Source organism: Filicampus tigris, chromosome 8 (assembly GCF_054856515.1).
Source record: "Filicampus tigris isolate MCC_2025a chromosome 8, RoL_Ftig_1.0, whole genome shotgun sequence".
In the NCBI taxonomy this organism is placed as follows: domain Eukaryota; kingdom Metazoa; phylum Chordata; class Actinopteri; order Syngnathiformes; family Syngnathidae; genus Filicampus; species Filicampus tigris.
In genome coordinates, this window is record NC_141224.1 from 27,184,159 (window position 1) to 27,192,542 (window position 8,384).

Sequence of the window (8,384 nt, forward strand, 5' to 3'; positions counted from 1 at the left end):
AAATGCCGCAGCAAGACTCTTGACAAGGACGAGAAAGTTTGATAATATTACTCTGATATTAGCCAATTTGCATTGGCTCCCAGTCCACTTGAGATGCGATTTCAAGGTTTTGCTACTTACCTATAAAATACTGCACGGCCGTGCACCTTCCTATCTCGTCAACTTAGTGATACCATATGTTCCGATCCGAAACCTTCAGTCACAAAATGCCGGCCTTTTAGTGATCCCGAGAGCCAAAAAGAAGATGGCAGGCTCTCTAGAGCGTTTTCTATTCGGGCACCGATGCTTTGGAATGCCCTACCCACGGATATTAGAGACACTACCTCAGTAGAAATGTTTAAAACACGACTTCAGACTTATTTGTACGACTCTGCATTTAGTTGAACTGTTTGTTTTGGCCCCTTTATTGCCACTTCTATTCTTTTTCTGCCCCCTTTTCCCAGGCTTGGGAATTAGGTGATGACGACCGAATTGGAGGTTGCTGTTTTGATCCAACAACAACTGCTACAAGATCGGAGGCTGACCACATCCTCGGAGGCGCTGCTATGGAGATTTCTACATTGACTATTGGGCCTCTGCTCACTTCATCTTCCTGCAGCACTTTGTTTGATTAACTTTCACATCACTTTAACAACACGGTATAGTACTATAATGTGTGTTCAATGTGGCCCACTCGGCATCCATTGCAGCCTGATCGTCCTGGAAGGGGGATTCCCCCATCTCTGGTCCCTTCTCAAGGTTTCTCACTTTTCCCCAGATGTGTTTTTTTGAGTTTTTCCTTGCCCTCCTGGGGGTTAAGATCAGGGGATGTCGTGTATATGATCTGGTGCATATGTGAAGCCCTTTGATACTTTCTTGTTATTAAGGGCTATATGAATACATTTGGCTTGACTTGACTTTTTGACTTCACTTCTCCAGGCTGTTTAAAAGTAGCGGGCATAAGTTGTTGGTGTTGAGCGTGTTTCTTTTTTCTACCCCCGGCAACTGTCTTACATATGTTAGCATTGTAGCGTCTTCCAAGAACACGCCATCAGATGTAGTTTAATTAATTAACGCATTTTATTAGTCCAACCGGCTACTGTGGGCCGCAGTTGACGCCAATACTGTACAACAACCGTTAAGTTCACAAAGTCTCACGGCTCCCTCTCCTTCATCCTCCGCTCCTCCTCTCTCGCCTGCACCCCTTCCCATCTAGCGAGCCGCGCTATGCATTCATTATCCTCAGAAACAACATAACTCGGCAAAACACAAATCCGACCACAACACAGATAACCCAATTCGTTACAGCATGTTTGAAGTGTTAACGGCAACATACCGCACGGAGGTCAAACAATGCCGACACACAGTTGAACAACAAATCTAGCAGTCGCTTGGTATCAGGCGTTGACTTTTTTTTTTTTTTCCTCCCATCAGACGTATTCGTTGTATGACTGTGTGATGCCCACTGCGTGTGATCACAGTGATGTATGTTTTATTTATTTTGTCAAGACTTGATAGTATTTTATTTAAAATCTATCGTCTTCCCATTGTTTTGGTTTTAAGTGTCAGACGACGAGTACTCAATTTGGGCAATAGATGGCAGTGTAAGACCACTGGGAAGCCTGAGTCACCTGCGACTGTAGTTTAGAGCGCATGCGTGCAGCCATTTTCTCATAGCCGATGAGACCTGGCGAACAACAGTCAACAACTGTCGCTGGCTGCTTTTGTCTAAACACTTTAACCTGATTTCAGGTGGGTAAAACTTTATAAAGTATTTATAAATCAATATTATAACAACGTTGTATGTTCAATTGCTTTGTTTGGTTGTTGAGTCACGGTAAGGTGTAGGATAAACATTGCCGCTTTGTATCGTCGCCTTGAGTTTGCCGAACGTCGAGCAGTGTAATGGCGTCTACTTTGCGATGTGTGTCGTCATTGTATTAACGTGTCTGTGTACTTTTGCTATGTGTTAGTCCCATAGATGCTTCTTGAGCATCTTAATGTGAACAAATGCACTTTAGGTGCACATAATAGTTTTAATTCAGACGGATTGAGGAATTTGAATGTACATAGGTACAAAGATGTGTACCTATATTGTGGTTTTGAGTATGTTGCAGATAACGTGTATTGTGTAATGTGTATAAAAATGTGTTAATTGAATAAGTATGTAAATGTCTTGATGGACAATTATAATACAGAATGGATGATACAGGATAACGATGGGATGAGCAGGTAATTATACATGTTTGATTATTGTACTTTGTTTTTTTGTGAAATGTGTAAATAAATATAGCCGATGAGACCTGGCGAACAACAGTCAACAAGTGTCGCTGGCTCCTTTTGTCTAAACACTTTAACCTGATTTCAGGTGAACACAAATGCTACTTGGCGCCGTATCCCGGTACCTGTAACAAGTGTGTGCATCGAACCGTGAAGCCCGTACGGAGACCGTACGGGACGAATACAAAAACCGTTACACCCCTAGTAATTATACATCCACTCATTATCTGAACCGCTTTTCATCAGAAGCAGACATGCCGGAGCCTATGCCAGCTGACTTCAGGTGGTAGGCGACATTCTGAACTGGTCGCCAGCCAATCGCAGGGCACACAGACGAACAACCAGAGCTGGGCAGTCCGTCCCTGGGCCCTCCAGCCTGGCCGGATGCCCATTTTTTGGGGCGGAGGGGTGGGGGGTGACAAATTTTAAAAAAAATGGCTGGACTAAGCATGGCCGGAAGTGGATTTTAGTCCGGCCCGCTAATCGGCCCTCATGCGTGTAATGTGCTTGTAAGGCTTGTAAATCTCTGCCTACTCGGTGAAAGGCTTCTTTTTAGTGTTCTTTCAAAACAAATTGTGTCCGGGATGAAAATAAGCTGCGTGCAGCACTCAAGTATGATACTGGCACATCATGCACTTCCCTACTTCCGGAAATACGCCGTATCAAACCTGCTGTGTAGTGGTTTGGTGGCATGCTTTAATTTGAAGGCAGGGAAGTGTGAAGGAGGGGAGTGTGGAAAATAGGTAACTTGTTGCTTGCAGACTTGTCGTCTGTTGGACAAATAAATTATACGACAAAACCAACCCCATGGCTCGCAATGTAAGTAAGTACACGCAGCTGGGTTGTTGTGTCTTTCACAACTTAACAACTTGGAGAAGTCTCGGAGCTCAGCTTCTTTCATTCATTCACAGAAGAGTTGAATCACTGATAACACTCGAAATTATATCACTCCGCGCACGTCACGGTGCACTGAGGAAATCACAAGGTGAATAACTACGCCTGGAAAAGTAGGTCCATACACTACATGGGTAAGTACGTGAGTAAGTGCCGCGTTTAAAGCGTGTCCGCAGCGGGTTTGAATAGTTGAATAGTAAGTTAGCCAGCTCATTGTCTTTGAACAAACCTCTTCCGTTAGCATTGTGCACATTTTTTTATTTATTTTTTTTTGGGGGGGGGGGGGGGGGGCGACAATGTTTACAAATATGGCCGGGGGGTCGCGGCCGGAAGGGTAAAGGGTCGCGGCTGGACGGGCAAAGGAGGGTCAACTGCCCAGCTCTGCGAACAACCATTCACATTTACAATTCACACCCATGGAAAATTTCGAGTGTTCAATTAACCTATCACGCATGTTTTTAGAACTTGTGAGGAAACCGGAGTTGCCGCAGAAAACCCACGCGGGCATGGGGAGAACATGCCAACTCCACACAGGAAGGCTGTTGCCCGGATTCAAACCCATGACTGTGAGGTGGATGTGCTAACCACTCGTCCACTGTGCAGCCCATTATTTAGTTGTGAGTTGTTTAGTAGTTATAAGTTTTCGTCCCTTTTCGGCATCTAGCTTCCATCATGCTTGGCCCATCCATCTTAGTGTTCTTGTGTTTGCTGTCCATAGACTTTCTACATTGACATTTTCTTGACATTGTTTTTTGTTTATTATTATTCATATTGCTGATGTTGTCATGCTCCCTTGATTGAAGAAAATATTCTTCATTTGCTGAAGTTGTATTAGCTCTACTTCAGGGTTCCTTATTCTGCTTACAGAATCGTAACATTAATTCATATTTGAAAATAAAATAGATGCCCACAATCCTTGACCAACGCTCTGAGGATATGTTATTTAACAACATGCATTTCTTTTCCTGATGAACATTTATATCAATATCTGTACAAATGTTGTCTACAGAGCACAACTTGGCATACCGCCACATTCTTGCTGCTCACCAGCCAGCCACCAGTTGTTCTCACTGTATATTTTAACACTTATCCCCTGCGTTAGATGATCATTCCACTATACCACCTTGTACCTCTCCTTCTCAAAGGGTCCACATTGAATAAACATGCCTCTTCTTCTATTTTGTATTCATTTAGGGTGCATTTCTCCCCAAGTTTAGTATAATTTATCATACAAACATGCTACTGATCCTATAAAGCGACCGTCAAATGCTTTTACATTAAATCTGCACTCCGCAGGACATTGAGTTTCCAAACGCTACTGCCACCTGCGGCCGAAAAATGAAATTGCCCTGTCCTTTCTTAGCATGCACGACGTTCTCAATGACAGTATGTAGTAGTGTGTCAAATGCGAAACCGATGTTTATCCAACTTCTTGCCCGGCATCAGTCACTTGCAAGTATCCATCCATCCATCCATTATCGATACCACTTATCCTCACAAGGGTCGTGGGGCGTGCTGGAGCCTATCCCAGCTGTCTTCGGGCAGTGGGCGGGGGACACCCTGAATTGGTTGCCAGCCAATCGCAGGGCACACAGAGACAAACATCCGCACTCACAATCACACCTAGGGGCAATTTAGAGAGTCCAATTAACTTACCATGCATATTTTTGGAATGTGGGAGGAAACCGGAGTACCCGGAGAAAACCCACGCAGGCACGGGGACAACATGCAAACTCCACACAGGGAGGCCGGAGCCGGGATCGAACCCACGATCTCTGAACTGTGAGGCGGACGTGCTAACCAGTCGACCACCCGCCCCACTAGTAAGTATGTATTTTTTAAACTTGTTATTATTTTACTTTTTTTTTGTCTTAACCCATTAAGGCCGGGAGCGCATAACAACGTTTCTATAACCTTCGCGGCCGTGTATCTATTTCCAAATACGTCTGTTTATTTTATTCATTTGCTAACTTGTGCATTTAATATTAGCGTTACGTGACTGAGACAACTTGGAACAACTTGGCGGAATAAAGATCCATGCTTGCCTGATTGTTTGCCCGCTGCTAGTCGCCTCCTGAGAATTGACACGAGTTTAGCGTAGCAGTCAGGGTTCGTATGTGCATTCATGCTCTTGTCCGCTTCAGCCTGTGTAAGTGGAGAAGCGATCGCCACGGTATTTTGATTTTGTGGAGGTGACAATGATGACATCACGTTTGATGTCAATAAATCCAAACTACTGTGCAGAACACTTTTATACTTTCACAGGTTGAAGTGGACAAGAGTAGTAATATGCATTTGAATTTTGGTGGCAATCGGTCGCCGTTTTAGACAACAGAACTGACAAAGCAAGCAATATTACCACGCTTGCCTCCCTCCCGTGACATAGACCGCTGGGACCGAAAAAATAACATGCCCAGCCCACAATCTGTCATAAATCTAATCACAAAAAAAAGCCCTTAAATCACTACTGAGTCTTTTGGGCGGAGCATTTTAGTACTGATTTCATTTTTACATGCAAACCTTTTATATAAGTGCCAATATTAAGCTCATCCAAGTGTTCCTTTAAGAGGGTGATTCGATTCCTAACACACAGCATGTACCTTAGTCCGAACGACGGTGTTATTGTTCGATGCCTTCATCATCTGCAGATCATGCACCTACCTGTTTGTAAATTGCATGAGAGGCTTTTTTTTTATACTCTTTTAATCAAGTCGAGTGTCAAATTACAGATTGAATGTATTTTGTAGGTAATAATATGTGGACGTGAGTGTGTAATAATGTATTATATAACTTGAACTAAGCGGTGTGATTTTTAGATTTGGTTCATGTTCAGAGATGTATTTGTATCGAGTGGTAACATAAGCATGACATTAGTGTTACTGACACCTATTTAAAAGATCCAAAAACACAAAATCTCCTGGAATCCTATCCTGGAATTACATCAAGGTAAGGATCACAGGTGAAATGTGTTGAATAATAGATTCTAATAGCTGAATTCATTAGAATATCCTCACAAGTTTAATAGACGTCTAAATGATGTTAAGATTCTGTAATGGGTTTTAAATTTGGTATGAAAGTAAACATCTAGCAAACATCTAAATTTAGACGTCTATAAATAGACGTTAATTGGCAGTTATTTAAATGTCTATGATTAGATGAGGCGTATAGAAGTAGTCGTCTTTTAGACGTTTATTAGACGGCTAGGCTAAGCTTAGACGACTAAAAAAAACTTGCGTCGTTCTATTTTTCTGTATGATGCCCTCGGAGGAAAATGTTTGGACACCCCTTTCAAAAACGAACATATTAATTTTATGGCTTGATAAAACTAGAGCAGAGCGGCAGAAGGTGCCAAATAATGTCCATATAGCCTAAATAAATTGAAAATTATGTGTCATGTGTCATCTTCCAAACCGCTTATCCTGTACAGGGTCGCGGGGAGGTGCTGGAGCCTATCCCAGCTGACAATGGGCGAAAGGCAGACTACACCCTGAACTGGTCGCCAGCCAGTCGCAGGGCACACACAGACAATGTCACTAAGTGGGAACCGATCCCACGCTGCCTGTACACAACTCAGGCGTGTGTACCACTACACCATCAAAATTGAAAATTAATTTGAGTAATTTCTCCAAGACCATTCACAAAGCCATTAAGGGTGGATTTTATTGATACTGCAGTTTTTAAAAATTAAACTCCGGGGACAGTTTAGTATTGGGGCTCGATACACATCCCTAAAAATGAGATGATACGGTGCGGGGGTAAAAACGGGAGTCATACTTGGTAAAATTAAATAAATTAAGCTCTGAATTGGTTGAGAGTAATATGCAAGAATGGGAGCATGGGAAAGTCTCATTTAAGTCAGGGACTTAAGTCAGCATCCATACAGAAAACAGCATTAAACTGAAGCATGTTCATGAAGACTAATAGAATTAAGACAAAATGGCTCTTTTTTATTGCTTTTGAACAGTGCTTTTGCAAATTTTAAAGCCACAAATGTAATTCTACACAAGTATGGACTCCATGATGTTACAAAAACGTCTTTTATCCAGTACAAGGAAATATCGATCTTGTGCTTTTCCTTCTCTACTAATGTTTTTTTTTTCTTTTCAATCATAATGGAAAATCTTTATGGCTATTCTTCAGCCTTTTATTCATTTATAGTAATTATAGAGGGGGAGGTAAAAAAGATGCCTTCTCCCCATTCTTTTCTTTACTCCCTCTTTCCAAGCTTTTTCTCCCTTGTGTGCATTTATACGAGCTTTCACCACTACACTCTTATTAGAGACATGTCTGAAAGGCTCCCGCAGCATGCGGTGTCTTCTGACCGTCTGCTATATGGGTGCCTTTTGTTGCCATTAACAAGCCAAGTAACTGAGGATAGCTTTTCAACAGGTTCAAACTTTTCCTTTTGGATAATTAACTGCATTCAGACTGCCAGTGCAGTGAAGGCTACTGTATGTGGGCACAGACACCTAGAGAGGATCATATTTTGGAGGAAAAAAAAGGAGAAAGCTGGGGGGAGGGAAACTTCAAAAGACAAGATGTTCACTTGGGTGTTGCTTAGTGCAAGTGGGTTCTATACTAAACTTCTATTCAAATGCTACTTCCTTCATCATCCTCATCTCTGGCCTCTTCATCTTTTCATCAGGATGGACCAAAAAATGAGGGGAAAACTCTTGTCATTGTTAGATGGTCAAAGGTTTGCTGGTTTAATGAATAGGAGAAACACAAGAGAGGAACGCTGTGCTTCCTCAGCGCAAAAGTCCTTGGATGACTCGTGAAGAAGGCCTCCTCCACTAATGCTGCTTCCTCTTGCTGAAGGGGGCACACAGCAAAAGCAGAGGGGAAAAGTAATTTTCTTCCCCCATCTATCTTTTTGGGTGGACTGCTACCACTTTTTCTGTTATACTTTTATAAAGCTTATAATTACCTGGTTTAGAGCCCTTGAATGAGAGCGAACGGGATTTTGTACCATTCTACTGTATCTTCTGCATTTCTTTCTTGTTAATATTTGCTCCTTGTACAGATGCAATGTGAGAGCCTGACGCGCCTCCTGTCATAAGAAATTCAGCTATTGTATATTGTACTGTATGTTCTCAATGACCATAAAGATCTATAAAGAAATCAGGGATATTGGTAATTAATCTGTTAAGAAGTATGCCATATTTTTTTACTTTACTTTAATTTATGATTGGCACTGTCACTCATTATTCATCTATTGTAATTCTCAATCA

The 8,384-nt window shown here is 42.1% G+C and overlaps 1 long non-coding RNA gene across 1 annotated transcript; it reads left to right on the plus strand.

The window, feature by feature from the left end:
• Positions 1–815: 815 nt before the first annotated feature.
• On the plus strand, positions 816–5,314 carry LOC147144191 (uncharacterized). The gene is made up of 3 exons (XR_015087853.1): positions 816–1,731; positions 3,616–3,770; positions 4,835–5,314. It is a non-coding gene; the product is annotated as an uncharacterized LOC147144191 (long non-coding RNA).
• Positions 5,315–8,384: the final 3,070 nt, after the last annotated feature.